Below are 8,082 nucleotides of genomic sequence, written 5' to 3' on the forward strand. Positions count from 1 at the left end.
TTGAATACATATAACTCTATCGTGAATTGTTCTTCTTTCGATAACTACATATAAGAAAACTAGTTCAGTTAAGTACTTTTAGAATACGGAAACGCGAATAGATATTTCAAATTAATTTACTGCTTACTGAGTTACATATACAAAAGGATCTTATATTAGGGTAGTGACAAACTTAGTAACCTTTTTCAGGCGTTGCAATATAATATATACATACACACCGAAGGGATTTAATTATGTTATTACCGACCAACTTATCAACGCGACACTGCTCGTGCCATGAAATTTGAACAAAATAATAAAATATTTTTTTATTAATAATTTTATAAAACTTTGTTCTGCCATATAAATAAATAAAAAAAGTGTCACTTAGGAGTATGAAAAATAGATGTTGGCCGATTCTCAGACCTACTCAATATGCTCACAAAATTTCATCAAAATCGGTCAAGCCGTTTCGGAGGAGTATGGCAACGAAAACTATGACGCGAGAATTTTATATATTAGATATCCTATGTTTAAACCCAGACCTTCAACTATCTTCAAGGCAAATTTCATCAAAATCTGTTTGGCTGTTTAGCCGCAAAAACACAACAGATAAACCAACGTTCAGATAGAAAATACTAGAAGGAACATCTTAAAAACACAGCATTCGTACAAACGCTCGCGTAAAACAAACTCCGGGTTTATTTAGTTCAAGTGCGTCAAAAGTCGCCAATATAATAATATAGAGTTAAAAATATTGGCGTGGACACTTTACATTTCAGCACTCCGCCATGTGGTGAGACACGATATTTGTATGTAAAATCATGTTATATTACGCATATTATACGGTTAGGTTTAGAAAATATGAGAGACTATTAACAATTTATTTATTTACTAGAGGCCGTCGCGACATCGTCCGCGTAGAAACCCTTCACGTGTAAATCCCGATCTCTTGGGAACTCCGGGATAAAAAGCCTATGTGTTATTATGGGTCTACCTATATACCAAATTTCATCGTAATCGTTTCTGTAGTATTTGCGTGAAAGAGTAACAAACATACATACATTCATTCATACATTCTCACAAACTTTCGCATTTATAATATTAGTAAGATGTGTATGAGGGAGTATGATAGTGATTATCACGATCAGAGGGATAGTTTACCTTTCATACATAAAAGACATATTATTAAATCTATACTAATATTATAAAGCTGAAGAGTTTGTTTTTTTTTATTGTTTGTTTGAACGCGCTACTCTCAGGATCTACTGGTCCGATTTGATTTCGATTTCCGAATTCTTTCACTGTTAGATAGTCCATTTATCGAGGAAGGCTATATATCACGCTACGACCATTAGGAGCGGAGTAGTAACGAAAAATGTTACAAAAACGGGGAAAATTCTGACCCATTCTCTCTTACGTGACGCAAGCGAAGTTGCGCGGGTCAGCTATTAACAATAACAACAGCTAACTTATAAATGTGTGTTTCGAAGCTCTCAGCCTTTTGCTGACTATAGACTCAACAAAACAATTGTTTACACTAATCATTTACCTGCCGATCTGTGTATGAAATACACCCACGTTTCGCTATTAACAATGTTAGTCCCATGTAATAGGGATAAATGCAATCAAATTATGTTTGAAAAGCTATCAGTTTCTTTCTCTCATATTTAAATGCTAATATAAATAAACGTTTGTCTTTCAGTAAACGGTATTTTGAACGTCAGATAAACCTTTTCAGAGTTGCTGAAAGGATTTGAAACATCACGCATTATGGTTCAAAACAGTAATTGTTTTAATACTTTATTTTAATTTAGGTCTGTTTTTTTATAATTATAATTGCAACTATTTAAAGATCGACTTGTAATAAAGGTCTGCAAGTATTCGATGCAATATAAGGCGCCCATAGCCAGTTGCGTTCACCGGTCGGTAAGCAATCAGTGGGTTAAGCAAACCTTGGCGCGATCATTCCAGATGGGTGAACGCATAGTGGTATTTGAGCTAGGCGTCTCAGTGCTTCGCAGGGCACGTAAAAAGTCGGTCCCGGTTGTTGTCAATTAAGATAACAGTCATTAAGCCATCTCAAAGGCTTTCGGGCGGCTTGAACAACTTTGACAGTGGGTTGACCTCTTTTGCAAGAACTTCATAAAATTGCGATTATGCTTTCGTTAATAAATTGATATATTGCCATAATATGTAAATGTTTAATTATGTAACAATAAATACTTCTCATAAACACGCAAACTTTTCTGAAAATAATGTTATAAAATGTCGATATTAAAAGTTGCAGCTTCAAATTATGCAGCATTCCATTAACTTGTTTATAATGGCTTCCTAATTTCCTAATAACCAACATTTCAAGCGCATATCGCGTCAAAATAACATTCTTTAATGCACTATGCAAAGACGCAAATAGTTTCTTTATGGACGCCATTAATTTCTTACGTCAAACGATTTTTATTTCTCGTTGCTATTGTTTGAGCGGGAAATCGAAATGATTTTTCTTTTATTATCTGTGGTTTTAGTCAGTTTTGGCGTCAAAGATAGGATGCATTCATAAGGTTTTTAATTTATCTGAACATGACTTTGATTCTTTTTTTATAAAGATAACTCTCGCACTAAGAATTATTCTTGTGTCGCGCGAACTTTTACAAACATACAAACAACGGACCCAAAGTACAACCAGACCCGAAAGCTGTGGTTTTATACCTATACTAGCTGACCCGCGCAACTTCGCTTGCGTCACATAAGAGAGAATGTCAAAATTTTCCCCGTTTTTGTAACTATTCTTACTGCTGCTCTGCTCCTATTGGTCGTAGCGTGATGATATATAGCCTATAACCTTCCTCGATAAATGGGCTATCTAACACTGAAAGAAGTTTTCGAATCAGACCCGTAGTTCCTGAGATTAGCGCGTTCAAACAAACAAACAAACAAACTCTTCAGCTTAATAATATTAGTATAAATATAGCCAATAACCTTCCTCGATAAATGGGCTATCTAACACTGAAAGAAGTTTTCGAATCGGACCCGTAGTTCCTGAGATTAGCGCGTTCAAACAAACAAACAAACAAACAAACAAACAAACTCTTCAGCTTTATAATATTAGTATAGATATTAAATTAAAAAAAAAAATATTTTATCATATTTTCCTTTATCGTACTTCAAAAATATGCACTGAAGAAAATCCTACTAATATTATAAATGCGAAAGTTTGTGAGAATGTATGGATGTTTGTTACTCTTTCCCGCAAATACTACTGAACCGATTACGATGAAATTCGGTATGTAGGCAGCTGAAGACCCAAAACAATACATAGGCTATTTATCCTGGAGTTCCCGAGGGATCTGGATTTACACGGGTAGGATCACGCGGACGAAGTCGCGGGCGACCTCTAGTACCTATATTATATGTCAAATGAAACAAATATTATCCCATTTTCCTTACACGGATTTCAAAAATCTATAATAATATAATAAAGCTGAAGAGTTTGTTTGTTTGTTTGTTTGTTTGTTTGAACGCGCTAATCTCAGGAACTACTGGTCCGATTTGAAAAATTCTTTCAGTGTTAGATAGTCCATTTATCGAGGAAGGTTATAGGCTATATATCATCACGCTACTACCAATAGGAACAGAGTACCAGTGAAAAATGTTACAAAAACGGGGAAAATTTTGACCCATTCTCTCTTATGTGACGCAAGCGAAGTTGCGCGGGTCAGCTAGTGATAAAATAACTGTCAAAACTGTCACTCGCAAAGGTAACAATTTACATTCAGCCTAACATTATTAGTGTTGGCCATGTTCAACTGTAAACAAGCATTGCTGTAAACTCCGAGACGGTTTATTAGCTTCAACGTACGATTATTAGCAGCGAACCTATTTTCAACCACATTCAGAGGTAAATGTTAGACGGTAAAAACTTATCGACAAATTTTTGATGGAGTAAACTGAAACAAATCTTGTTAAAATGAACTTTAGTCTTGAAAGAAGAAAGAACATAATTATATTATTAAATTGGTAAAAAGGTCGACTATAAATAAAAAACGAATGAATACTGGAATAATTTTCCTTTAAGAATACCATAGAGTGCCAAAATTTTCGGCGGGCCATATTCGGCCCAGGCACCTTACTAAGAGAGGAATTTTGGAAATAACCAAGAAGGTCGGATATACTTTTAAATATAAAAGATTAGCTATAAAAAAGTGTTGTGGAAAGCTAAAGTCCACGCGGGCAAAGCCGCAGGCGGCCGCTTGTTTAGATACTAAAAAATATATCTTCATTACATAACAAGCATCTAAAATTCTGAGTCAGTCTATCTATGTTATGAAGATAGTTTATGGATTTAGCCAGACGCCAAAAATATATAAAATATTCGCTTCTTTGTTTAACAACTATGTAATTTAATGCTAATATTGTGATTAATGTGCTTAGGTTTTTACTAAAATAAGCTTGTTAGGTAACATGTAGGGTAAATCTTCATAATAATGTTCTAACCGCTGGCTAGTTTTGTAGAAACCAGTGAACTGTGTTGTAGTTAGTTTACAGTGTGTTGTGTACAATACACAGACACACTCTGTATTACATCACTGTCATAGTGCGTGTGACGAACACCACCAGTGAGAGGTCACAAGCAGGACCATAGGCGACACGTGCTCTCCGGGACACGGAGGTCTACGACCTCAACTTCCTTACTCCGGGCAATCTTAGTAAGTTTATTGCTTAGTAAGCAATAAATGATTTGAATTTGAATTTGAATTTGAATTTGAATCTCTGAGAATTATTTTAACAGAAAAGTTATTTTGGCTTGACCCACGATTCAAACCGAGACTCATACACTACCGCGCCACGGAGGTAGTAAATAGCGTAGTAACCCTAGACCATAGACTTCTTCTTCTTATCGTATGGTTAGTGGTCAACCTAGTGTCAAAGTTTCAAGCCGCCCGAAGGCCTTTAACGTGGCTTAACGACTGTTATCTTAATCGACAACAACCGGGACCGTTTACGTGCCTTCCGAAGCACGGTGACGCCCAGTTCGAATACCACTATGCGGTCACCCATCTATGGAATGACCGCGCCAACGGTAGCTTAACACACAAATCGTTTACCGACCGGTGAGCGCAACCGGCTATGGGCGTCTATACCATAGACTAATAATTATTTATAGTTAACCATCGACAAGATATATAGTTGTTTTACGAGACAATCAATGGCGCGTGATAAAAGCCAGGCGGTACGTGTTTACTATAAAATACTATAAATTAGTTCGATTATAGCCAGCTGCTGCAGGCGGGGAAAACATAAGGTTAAGCTAAGTTCGATAAGGTTAGGAAAATGATGGGTTAGATTTAAAACATTACTTGAAAAATTAATTGCCTGTGTGATATAAGCGGTTATGTATACGACTGCTGATCGTGAGGTCCCGGGTTTGATGCTTGTTGCCTGCAATTGGTCTTTTGTAGTATATGTAAATTAGATATTTTTTATAGTATTTCGGAGTTTAGTAACGTATTTTAGCGAAATGTGGGTGCAATGAAACGGTAATAAAAGTAACTGGTTTTAACTATGAAGGAATTCCTGAAACTTTGCATGACTGACTGTTCATTCCTGAATGAAATGTAAAGAAAAAGAAATCAATAAAAAGTAGTAGGATAGCGTGCAAAATTATCTACTTCGCACCTTTTTTTCTGTCAGATTCAAAAATCTATACTAATATTATAAAGCTGAAGAATTTGTTTGTTTGTTTGAACGCGCTAATCTCAGGAACTACTGGTCCGATTTGAAAAATACTTTCAGTGTTAGATAGCCCATTTATCGAGGAAGGCTATAGGCTATATATCATCACGCTACGACCAATAGGAGCAGAGTACGAGTTAAAAATGTAAAAAAACGGGGAAAATGTTGACGCATTCTCTCTTATGTGACGCAAGCGAAGTTGCGCGGGTCAGCTAGTATTCTTATAAAACACGTGTAAAAAGAATACCGGCTCCAGAAAATGCCAGAAATACTATGTTATGACATTCAAATCTAAAAAAAATGTCTCCAGAAATATCAATGAACGTAGTTTAATAAATAATTTTAACAGCGTACGATGTAGACATAAAATAACATAAAATGTAATTTATTTAAACCATTTTATTACATAAATAAAAAGTTTATGAAAACAATAGACATTTTCCGTCATTTTGTTATGAGAGTTTATTTTTTCGAATAACAGATGGCGTTGGCGTGTTTTACTTGCTACTACTACTACTTAAGCTACGCTTGCCGAGGTTGTTCTGAGGACGGGTGACCATCTTACGCATATCGCGTTTCTCCGTGTTTCGGAAGGCACGTTAAATTGTGCTTCTAAAGTTATTTTCAACGATCTTTAACAGTCTTTACCAGTAGTCAGAAGCTTGCAAGTCTTACAACCAGTCTTATCGCAGGATATCGTGTTATACCCAGGTAACTGTGTTATGGAGGTCCGATAGACAGTCGCTGCATGTAAAATACTGGTATTCAACAGCATCCAGTGAGACTGGAAGCCGACTCCAACATAGTTGGGAAGAAAGGCTAAGCCATGAGGCAGTAACTCCAAAAAGACGTTTATAAGACTGGAAGCCGACTCCAGCATAGTTGTAAGAAAGACTAAGCTATGAGACAGTAGCTCCAAAAAGACGTTTCCAAGACTGGAAGCCGACTCCAACATAGTTGGAAGAAAGGCTAGGCTGGTATATTTATCTATTAGTTTCGCAAATGCAACATTTCGAGATAAAAGTGTATCTAAATGTATCTAAACGAGTATTTCTAATAAATTACTATGACATCAACGGTTTGTGTTGGCTGTGTGCCAGATGTCTGAATTCTATGTATTGGCGCCAATGGAGGAGTTAAAAAAATAGTTACTTCTTTATGTATGACTCAGAGAATGTCAAGTACTTAAACTATTTACTTTATGCCTTGTTGGGAACTTATATTGCTTTATTTAAGGAATAATTCTGGCTATTTTAGGTCTTACAGTCCAAACTTATTTTTTGGACAGTAGGACCTAATGGAAAGAGGGGAGACTTTTGCCAAGCAGTGGGACACATAAGGGGCTATAAAAAAAAGGTTAGATCAGAAAAAAATTTAACTCATTACTGTCCCACTGCTGGGCAAGGGTCTCCTCCCGTAATGAAGGAGGGGTTAGGCCTTGAGTCCACCACGCTGGCCAAGTACTTAGCAACGAGTTCCAGTACCATACCTTATACAGACCACGATATGGTCAATAGTATAAAACAGACAGCTTTCTAAGCTATCTGTAAGATGATATTAATCTCTCAACGCGAACAAAGTCACGGGCAAGTAGTATAGGTATGTATTATTTTTTAAACGTCATATTCAATTGACATTACGATAAGACTCGCTTATTTTTGTTATCGTAAACTTGAAAACTGCAATTACTTCAGAGTTCAGACGTACAAGGAAGCTTTAAGATAATATTTATGTAGTATACAGTTTTATATCAATTTTACACATCATTGCTGTTATAATACGATAGTCAGTGAAACCGATGCGTGACTGGTGTTATTCTTTTTATTTTGTCTAGATTCTTTTGGCACAAACTAGCTGACTTCACTACCGTATAATTTTATACCCCTTAGAACTAGCATTTGAACTTTCGACAATGTCCAAGCAAAATTTTGTCGAAATCCTTAAAAAGCGTAGTAGACATTCCGAGTTTTAGTTATAATATAAGTAAAAACAGTAATAGCAGTGATAGCCGAGTGGTATAAGTGGTTATCTCCCACGCAAGTGGTCGACGGTTCAAACCCGAGGCAACACACAAATGGCTTTTCCAAGTTATGCTTGTATTAGAACTAGTGACGGAAAATGTGATGAAACTTTGCATGTTTACTATATTTATGAAGGCATGTATAGTCCCCAACCCGCATTGACCAGCGTGGTGGACTCAAGGCCTAGCCCCGTCCTCGGGAGGAGACCCTTGTCCTGCAGTGGGACAGTAAAGGGTGTAACAAGAATAGAACGTCAGCAGGGCCTTACTCCTTCCTTATCCAGGTAATAAACCCAAGTCCAGAAATGGTAATGTCTAAATGTCTTTAATTCGCCTCCTGTGTTTGCTGC

Source organism: Anticarsia gemmatalis, chromosome 29 (genome assembly GCF_050436995.1).
Source record: "Anticarsia gemmatalis isolate Benzon Research Colony breed Stoneville strain chromosome 29, ilAntGemm2 primary, whole genome shotgun sequence".
NCBI classification, from domain to species: domain Eukaryota; kingdom Metazoa; phylum Arthropoda; class Insecta; order Lepidoptera; family Erebidae; genus Anticarsia; species Anticarsia gemmatalis.